This window comes from Amphiura filiformis, chromosome 1 (assembly GCF_039555335.1).
Source record: "Amphiura filiformis chromosome 1, Afil_fr2py, whole genome shotgun sequence".
Taxonomy (NCBI): domain Eukaryota; kingdom Metazoa; phylum Echinodermata; class Ophiuroidea; order Amphilepidida; family Amphiuridae; genus Amphiura; species Amphiura filiformis.
The window spans coordinates 18219292-18229679 of record NC_092628.1 but is presented as its reverse complement, the minus strand read 5'-3'; positions in this window follow the sequence as shown (position 1 = coordinate 18229679).

Sequence of the window (10388 nt, the reverse complement as noted above, 5' to 3'; positions counted from 1 at the left end):
CTTACTTTCTTAGACCTTAGGCCTATTTTATTAAAAAAACTACTATCTTGAGTAGATAGCGGAAAAACAAACAAACAAAACACATCAAAAACAAACTTTCCTAACAACAGATGTTTTTCAAATGTGTGAAATATTTTCTGGCCGTAAATATAGTCCCTCAGCTAGCATCGATTTAATCACCCCTCGGGTTCCAAAATTCTGACAGGGTCTATCTTATTCAGAATTTTACACAGAATTCAAAAATCAATTTCTTACTCGCCAAAGCGCTGGCCATGGGGGTGAAAATTTCACTTTTTTACCAAAAACCTCTATTTTAAAGGGAAAATCCTCAAAATTAGTATTTTGATTATTTCATCAGTATTTGGTAAGCTATTGATGTCTTTTTGGTGTCAAATTAAAGCTACACAACTGTTCCTGACAATCAATTTGTAATCGTTTTCATATAAGGTAATTTTAATATTGAAAAAAGACAAAACTTGGGCAAAAATCACGTTTTTTTACCATTTTTAATACTTTTTGGCTTTTCAAATGTTTTGAAATCTTTAATGTGACTTAAAACACAATTATGTATGTTTAGCCTAAGAGACAATATTCTTCTGATTACAAAAATGTCTTTTTTTTTCCAAAAAATAGTGAATTTAAAGGTAAGAAATGCATTTTTTACTAAAAACCTGAATTTTAAAGTAAAAATTCTAAAAATCAATATTTTGACCATTTGATCAGTATTTGGTGAGCTACTGATGTCTTTTTGGTGTCAAATTAAAGCTACGCAACTTTTCTTGACAATTATTTGTAATTTATTTCATATAAAGTCATTTTAATGTTGAAAATAGACAAAATTTTGGCAAAAATCATGTTTTTTTTATCATTTTTATTAATTTTTGGTTTTTCAAATGTTTTGAAATATTTATGTCACTTAAAACACAAGTCTGTATAATAAGTCTAAGAGACAACATTCTGCTGATTACAAAAATGTATTTTTTTCATGAAAATAGTAAATATAAATGTGCGAATTGAATTTTTTTACCAAAAACGCCCATTAAAAAAATTCTAAAAATCAGTATTGTGACCATTTTATCAATATTTGGTGAGCTATTGATGTGTTTTGGTGTCCAGTTAAAGCCATGTGACTGCGCATCACAATCAATTGTAATCTTTTTCACATGAAGTACTTCTAGTGTTCAAAAATACCAAAGTTGGTCAAAAATCATGGTTTTTACCGTTTTAATCACTTTTGTTTCTTCTAATGTTTTTGAAGCATTTAATATGACTTGAAACATAATTCTGTATTTTTACCGTAAGAGGCAATATTCTTTTGATTGCAAACATATTATCTTTTATGAAAATAGTGAATGCAAAGGTGAGAAATGCATTTTTTAACCAAAAACCCTCATTTAAAAGGAAAATGCTCAATATCGTTATTTTGACCATTTTATCTGTAGGCTATTTGGTATTACTTAGGTTTCAGATGAAAGCCATATAATCGTTCCTGGCAATACATTTGTAATATTTTGGATTATGAAGTACTTAATCTAGGGCAAAATAAAAATCATGGAGTTTACTGCAGAAACCAATAATTGCGAGCTTCACCTATATCAACCCCATATGGTCAACATTGAGGGTGGCCATGATGGGTTATCATTTTAAGGATGTCTACGTTAAGCTTTTGTCATTCAGTTAGTATGCCTGAGATGAAAAACATAAGGGGGTCTACAACTTCAGGACTCTATGACGTGCCAGTGGGACCCTGGTACAACATCGTGACAGACTAATGTTTTGGTCTGCCTTCATATGACATCTACACTCTCTACCAGCAAGGACATATCCGCCAAATGAGCTGCGCTAATACATGCAGGGATTGACATCATTTCAAGAACACTAGTGCATCACTTATAATCTACCAGAAGAACTTTGGTCAGATGTCATTAACTGGGTGCTGGTCTACAGTTCAGCCACAAACCAGAGGCAAGGAGAAGTCTAAACACATCCACAGGACCCCCCAGTGTAAAAGCTAGTCATCACAACTGTGGTATGTATGCTCCAACAGAGTGGTCAATAAGGAATAGGAGTACTAGACCAAGTAAAGAACCACAATATCAATCTCATTCTTGAATCAGTGATTTCAATGCCAGAATAAGAAGCCTGGACAACCATCTTTCTAATCATCTGGTCATTCGACGCAACCACTTCTATAGAAACACCGACAATGGTGACATATTGGTCAACATGAGCTTTCTCCAGCCCAGAAACCGTCTTTGGACTTGGTGTCATCCAGCTGGATCCATACACATGGGACCACATTCTATTTTACAGCAAGTTATAGTGTGAGTAATTTTTTTTCTGCAACTGTTGTTCCTACAATATAGTAGAATTGGATTCCGACCAATGTATCCTCAGTATCCTATACTTCTTACCAGTCTGCGAACTAGCAAAAGGAAACCTGCCAAAAGACCCAAGTTCAACTGATTGAAGCTGCAAGAATCTGCTCTGAGGCTTCAGTTGGAGCTGGCAAACTAATTCTAAGCCCTGGACTTGGATGACACGTCATCAACCATCTCTGGCAGGTATGATATCTTTGAAAACGCAATCCGAAAAGTAGCAGAGAGAATAGTCGTCAAGCATTCGTCCTTAAAAAACACCCCTTCTAGTAAAATGAGTGTTTTGAGACTCTAATGGCGGATCTGCGCGGATCTTTTGTTTTTGCTTTTCAAATCCACCCTAAATCCATGTTTTCTTTCAGGCGGATGCTTACATGTATTATTCTATGTGCCCCCCCCCCCCCTGGAAACTGTTAAAGGCCAATATTGGAATGTCATCTTTCCGTGGGTAAGATCTGACATCAGGCCAGCCCATGGCCAGAGGGTAACATGAGTAGGTTTGTTTCACCTTGAAGGCAAGGATAGTCTTGCAAATATGGGCCAACTTTCACCTAGGCAATCTAATATGCCATGAATTAGTTGGACTACAACTGGTATCTACTGGTCAGTTTATACTCCTATTTCCACATCTGTTATTTTTATATGGGCCTTTAAGATTACTATCGTGATCTACCACTGATGAGCATTCAAATTGACCTTGTTTGTGTACTGTCGATGCTTTGTTTCTTGGGGAATCTTTTAAACAAGAAAAATGATACCCTATGCCATCAGCACATCATGGAAATTAGTTGAAAAAGACCATTTTGGTTCATGTTTGGCTTTTTAAAAATGTTTTTAAATCTTTGAATCCCATCATGGATCCCAGGTATTTCAAATACGATACATGGTTGATGTGAAATCCTGGTTAGTGCCTTCAAAGTTTATAATCATATTAGAATACATTCTGAAAAGGAGAAGTCCACTGGAGTGGAATCAGTAATCTAGATCATGGCCCATCCACGCAAAGAAGGTTATCATGGTTATAGGTGTAAAAGTACTCATGTGGTTGTGAACTCTCATCTAAAAATGTCCGGTATTGGTTAAAAATGTATTTTTTACCTTTACCTTCACCATTTACATGAAAAAAGATATATTTAGAATCACAAGAGTGTACTCTCTTAGGTTAATCCTACAAAGTTATGTTTAAGTCACGTTAAAGATTTCAAACAATCAAAACTCAATAAAAATGTCAAAGAAACGTGACTTTTGCCCAAAGTAAAAGCACTTCATAATGCAAAATCTTACAAATGTATAACCAGTAACAGTTATATGGCTTCCATTCCGACCAAAAAGATATCAGTAGGTTACCAAATACAAACAAAATAGTCAAAATAATGATATTTAGAATTATCCTTTTAAATAAGAGTTTTTGGTAAAAAATAAATGCATTACACCCATTCACTATTTTTTTTAAAGATATGTTTGTTATCAAAGAATATTGCCGCTCACGCTAAACATACACATTAAATGTTTCAAAACATTAGAAAAAACAAAAATTATTTTTGTACTTCATGTGAAAAAGATTACAAATTGACTGTCATGAACAGTTACATGGCTTTAACTTGACATCAAAAAGACATCACATAGCTCACCAAATACTGATAAAATGGTCACAATACCGATTTTTAGATTTTTTTTTAAATGGGGGTTTTTGGTCAAAAATACATTTCTCACCTTTTGATTGACTATTTTCATGAAAAAAAGACATTTTTGTAACCAGAGGATTATAATTGTCTCTTAGGCTTATTATACAGAATTGTGTTTTAAGTCACTTAAATATTTCAAAACATTTGAAAAACCAAAAATAATAATAATGATAAAAAAACATGATTTTTGCCCCAATTTTGTATTTTTTTCAACATTAAAATGACTTTATGTGAAATAGATTACAAATAATTGTCAAGAAATGTTGCGTAGCTTTAATTTGACACCAAAAAGACATCAATAGCTCACAAAATACTGATCAAATGGTCAAAATACGGATTTTTAGAATTTTTACTTTAAAATGAAGGTTTTTGGTAAAAAAATGCATTTCTTACCTTTAAATTCACTATTTTTTTGAAAAAAAAGACATTTTTGTAATCAGCAGAATATTGTCGCTTAGGCTTATTATACAGAATTGTGTTTTAAGTGACATAAATATTTCAAAACATTTGAAAAACCAAAAATTAATAAAATGATAAAAAAACATGATTTTTGCCCAAATTTTGTCCATTTTCAACATTAAAATGACTTTATATGAAATAAATTACAAATAATTGTCAAAAAAAGTTGCGTAGCTTTAATTTGACACCAAAAAGACATCAATAGCACACCAAATACTGATCAAATGGTCAAAATACCGATTTTTAGAATTTTTACTTTAAAATGAAGGTTTTTGGTAAAAAATGCATTTCTTACCTTTAAATTCACTATTTATTTTTTTTAAAGAAATTTTTGTAATCAGAAGAATATTGTCTCTTAGGCTAAACATACATAATTGTGTTTTAAGTCACATTAAAGATTTCAAAACATTTGAAAATCCAAAAAGTATTTAAAATGGTAAAAAAACATGATTTTTGCCCAAATTTTGTCTTTTTTCAATATCAAAATTACCTTATATGAAAAAGATTACAAATTGATTGTCATGAACAGTTGTGTAGCTTTAATTTGACACCAAAAAGACATCAATAGCTTACCAAATACTGATGAAATAATCAAAATACTAATTTTGAGGATTTTCCCTTTAAAATAGAGGTTTTTGGTAAAAAAGTGAAATTTTCACCCCCATGGCCAGCGCTTTGGCGAGTAAGAAATTGATTTTTGAATTCTGTGGAAAATTCTGAATAAGATAGACCCTGTCAGAATTTTGGAACTCAAGGGGTGATTAAATCGATGCTAGCTGAGGGACTAATAGGCTTTGAGCGCGTTTTTTGGACAGCAGATGATGCTTGGTGTCGCAAAGGGCCTATAATGATTTGCAAATCACACCGTAAATTCTACCTTGAGTAGATAACAAACAAACAAGAAATTGGTTCATACGGTTCCAAATGGTATCATCAGTAGATAGCAAAATATTGTCAACCTTTCTTACTTACTTTCTTTGTAATTTATCAACAAAAAAAAAAAATCTTTAGTAGATAGCGGAATAAACAAACAAACAAACAAACAAACAAAAACCCTCAAAACAACCTTTCCTAACAGATGTTTTCTAAATGTGTGAAATATTTTCTGTTGCTTTATTAGGCCCGCAATGTTATCTTCAGAAGATAGCCGTTTGCGTGTTCCGAGAAAATGATGCAGATCGTAAATGATGCAGGCCGTAAGTGGGCTCGTGCGTGTTCACAGATGCATGTCGCAACGGGTGATTTGCAAATCGCACTGTAAATGGTATCTTGAGTAGATAAAAAACAAAAACAAAACAAACAAAAAACCAGACAAACAAACATGAAATATACAAAAACATATCAAATTATCTTTTTGACTCGTCTCATGCTAAGTCTTATAATTTCCTTCTTTTTGTATTATTTCATTAGGTTTTATAATGCTATCATCAGTAGATAGGCCTGACAAAATATATTCAACCTTTCTCAATTTCTTTGTATTTTACTTGAGTAGATAGCGGAAAAACTAACAAGCAGGCAAATAATAATAAACAAACAAAAAACATCAAAACAAACTTTCCTAACAGACGTTTTCTAAATTTGTGAAATATTTTCTGCGTTGTTTTATTAAGCCCGTAAAGCCGTTTGCGAGTGCCGACAAAATGATGCAGGCCGTAAGTAGGATTTGAGCGCGTTTTTGACAGCATATGCATGATTCGTGATGTCGCAAAGGGCCTATAATGATTTGCAAATCACACCGTAAATTCTACCTTGAGTAGATAACAAACAAACAAGCAAACAAACAACAAACATGTAGTACAAAAAATATACCAAATGAAATTTCCGACTTCTTTGATTTAAAAAAAAAATTAGTTCATACTGTTTCAAATGGTAGATAACAAAATATTGTCAACCTTTCTTACTTTCTTAGGCCTATTTTATTATAAAAAAACCCGCTATCTTGAGTAGATAGTGGAAAAACAAACAAACAAAACACATCAAAAACAAACTTTCCTAACAACAGATGTTTTTCAAATGTGTGAAATGTTTTCTGTTGCTTTATTAGGCCCGCAATGCTATCTTCAGAAGATAGCCATTTGCGCGCGCGCCTTCCGAGCTAGAAAATGATGCAGATCGTAAATAATGCATTTCTCGTGTAGCCTGAATCCATCTGGCCTCTAATGGCGGCGCCTTTTATTTACCCACAATCCTTCACGTTGCCTTATTCGAGGCCTGAATTCCAAACACGAAAAAAACAGGAGCGCTCCAAGCCCAGATTTTGGGCTTGAGTTTGCGCAGTATGCACTTGTTTATATGACGTAGTCTCTAACGCCGCCAGTTTTATCCCGCTCATGACGCTAAATTACATGGCGGCTAAGGAGACTATATCATGAATAAGTAATGAGCTTGCGTCATGGCTTGCATATTGTCGAAGTCTGGACAATCGTGTTATCATCTGCCAGCGGGTAGCGGTACTGAGACAGTCAGACAGTAGGCCTAGACAATGGTTTCGTTATTTATTCACTTTCATTGCCAGAATCATTATTATTCCAAGTTATTCTTTAATATTCTTCTTCGTATCATTATTATTATTAATGTTTTGGCACAGAAACACGTTTTTCATTTATAAACATATATTTTTCTTACTTTTAACTTTTTGGTTAAAAATAAAAGACTCGATCACAAAAAGCCATGACTCTCGACTTTAACTGATTGGGTATCATATTAGTCCCCAAAAACCCAAAAATCACGCTGTCCTACTTTCAACAAAAGAATTTTGCCCCCCCCCCCCTCCTTCGTGCCTGACAAGATCTTTCTTTTAAAGCAACCGCTAAAAGTGAGACAGAATGTCGGGTTTATAATGGGCATTCAACGTTTTAATAAAATCAATAATTTACAAAAAATATTTTGACATTTAAAAAGTGTTTATAGGCCTATTGTGGAGTTTTTAATAAATTTAACACATTTTCATGACCTTTATAGGCCTATATTAAATCAGACATTTGAATGTTCTTAGGAAGTGTTCATAAATACCTTGGGGCGGAAATAGGGGATCAAAAACATTTTGGGTCCGAAAAAGGGGGAACAAAAATTCAGTTCTTAATAGGGGGATCAAAATATCAAGAAAGTTTGCGCACTTCACACTTTGGGTGTAAAATAATATAATAATAATAATAATAATAATAATAATAATAAAAAGGCATTTATAGAGCGCAAGTTACAAGGTCTCAGTGCGCTTTACAGAAAACTCTTACTCTACAACAGCAAAATAGATATATAAAATACACAGAGAGCATTTTTAAAATCTTACACTACAGAATTTATCCTAGACAAAAGTGATAAAATACGCAAGACCAATATATACATAAGTCATGCAGGTAAGAACATAATAAAAACAAGCAAAAAACAGATAAAAAGTCAGAGTCAAGATGTAAAACACTAACGGTAATTTTTGGCTAATGAGTTCTTTTTTAGGACATGAAGGGGGGGGGGGGGGGGGTGGAATAAAAAAAAGTTTAGACCATGAAAGGGGAAATAAAAAATAAATAAATCCACGCTTTTTTAGGGGTATCAAAAATTTTTGATGTCCGAGGTTCCAACACCCCGCCCACCAAAGTATTTATGAATCCTCCCTTTTAACGGTTTCTTTTACCAAAACCAAACTGTTTATATGAAAATTATTATTTTTGTACAAAAAAAAGGCATACCAGCAAGCACACAAATGTTTTTAAAATTGCTGGTATGCCTTTTTTTTGTACAAGCAGTGAATGTGAACGCATCACAAAAGAAACCAATTAATATTTTGACTAGAGACCTGATTTTGATGGAAACTGTTTACTCAGTTGCTTGGCTCAAAATGTTTACATTCATTTGATGAAAAATCGCGTTTAATTATATAAAATCTTATATTTACAAGTTTATAGGTTTTTTTTAATAATGTTTGATTCCCTCTTAGGCCGTATAAAATTAATGTTTTGGTCGCGTCCAGGGGATTTTCATGAATTGATGAGGGAGGGAGGTGTTTTTTTTTTTTTTTTCAATGTAAAATTAGCATTGTCAGTAGTTTTCGGTCTTCTCCAACAGTGCTCGAGGAAACGATGAGGCCCTTTTTTTTTTTTAAATGTGAGATTCTGAGGGATAAACCCCCTAGAGTACCACAAAAAGACTTGGAAGTGATGCTTGTTCTCTAATAAACTTATTTATATGTATGAAAATTTCATAAATCATTCCAAAGTCTAAAAAATTGAAAAATCTATTTAAAAAAAAAAATCTGACAAATCCCAGAAATTGAGGAGGGAGGGACGAGAACCAAAATATTAATTTTACACGGCCTTAAGGGGATACTGTCTACACCCCTGGCCAATTTTGAATTTTTCTCAAAAATTATTGCGCATATTGGTGACAAGATATGTATATGGGCAAGGACTACAATTACTGCACTAAAAATTCAGGAACTCAAGGAAAGTAGTTATTGACTTATTGATCAAATATTGGTTTTCCTTCATTTTTGACTGTTACTCCACAACTGTTGTATGTGTTCAGTGTGTTGAAATAAAATTTCCAGTGCAGTAGTTGTAGCCCTTGCCCCTATAATATACATAAATTTATCTTACTTGTCACCAATGCGCTAGTTGAGAAAATTATCACCCACAAATACACCCAATATTGATACCAGTAAGTCCCTAAAGGACTAAACAAAAAAAGAAAACAAGCACACAGATACTGGTACATGATACTTCTTTTCATTTTATTTTTCTATCACATGACTGACATGGTGCACAAAGCACACACAAAAAAAAGGATTACAACTTGATACGGTCAATATGATTCAAACAAGCATCAGTTTATTTTAATTGGAAAAATACACTAAGAAAATTTGCATTTTAAATAAAATCAATAAAAAACCCTGCTTTTAACATGAAATAACTGGTATTCAGATTACTCAGTTAACTTATTTTTGAGAGACGCTAGTAAATACATAATTGAATTTATTGATACAGGAGATAATTTTTTGAGACAGGCTGTAGTACAAAATTAAAACAAATAATGTCTAAGGCCATCTTAATTACATCCGGTGTCTCAAAGCTACCGCGCGCGTTAGTAAAATCGTGCGCGTAGTCCTCTTTGAAAATCAAAAAATTAATTTTTTTTATCTCTTTATTTTTTTAAACAAAAAGGCGAAAATAAAACTCAAAATTCGTATTTGATTTCAAGTTTTGATTTTTTGAACACGAATATATTCAATTCAATTCAAGAAACATTCATTTCACAATTTACAACTTCAATAATACATGATATACATTGTACTGACTGATATACATTGTACTGACAAATGTACAAATATAATAAAGAGAAGAATAATAGTTTGTAGCAGTTACTTTTTTGTCTGTTATTCCAACATTTGCAACATTGGATATACTGTATTTTGCACAAAATGCTTGTCCGAAATCCTGTACTGACACATAAAAAATACAGTAAAAAACACAGCATTCCGCATTAGGTTTTCAATTTCTCACAAGCTTTGAGACACAGGATTTAATTAAGATAGCCTTAGCATCAGTGTCGTACACAAAATCATGCATACCTCACAAATGCAAAATTGGAATCAACTGAAATTTTGGGAATAAACCTCTTTTGTGGATATCTACTTAAGGGATCTAAAATGAGCGTTTATTGGGTTTCGACAGTATTTTTTGTGGGACATGAGAGCACCTCAGACCTATCGAATTGCATTCTGAATACGAAGCATGTCTTTCTGATATCAAATAATTTTCATTTTTTGAAAATCACAATATAATACAAATTTTATGACAAATTATAAAAATTTGATATTTTTCAAATTTTTGATATATAACAGTCCTTGAAGTAAATTATATAAATCTAATGA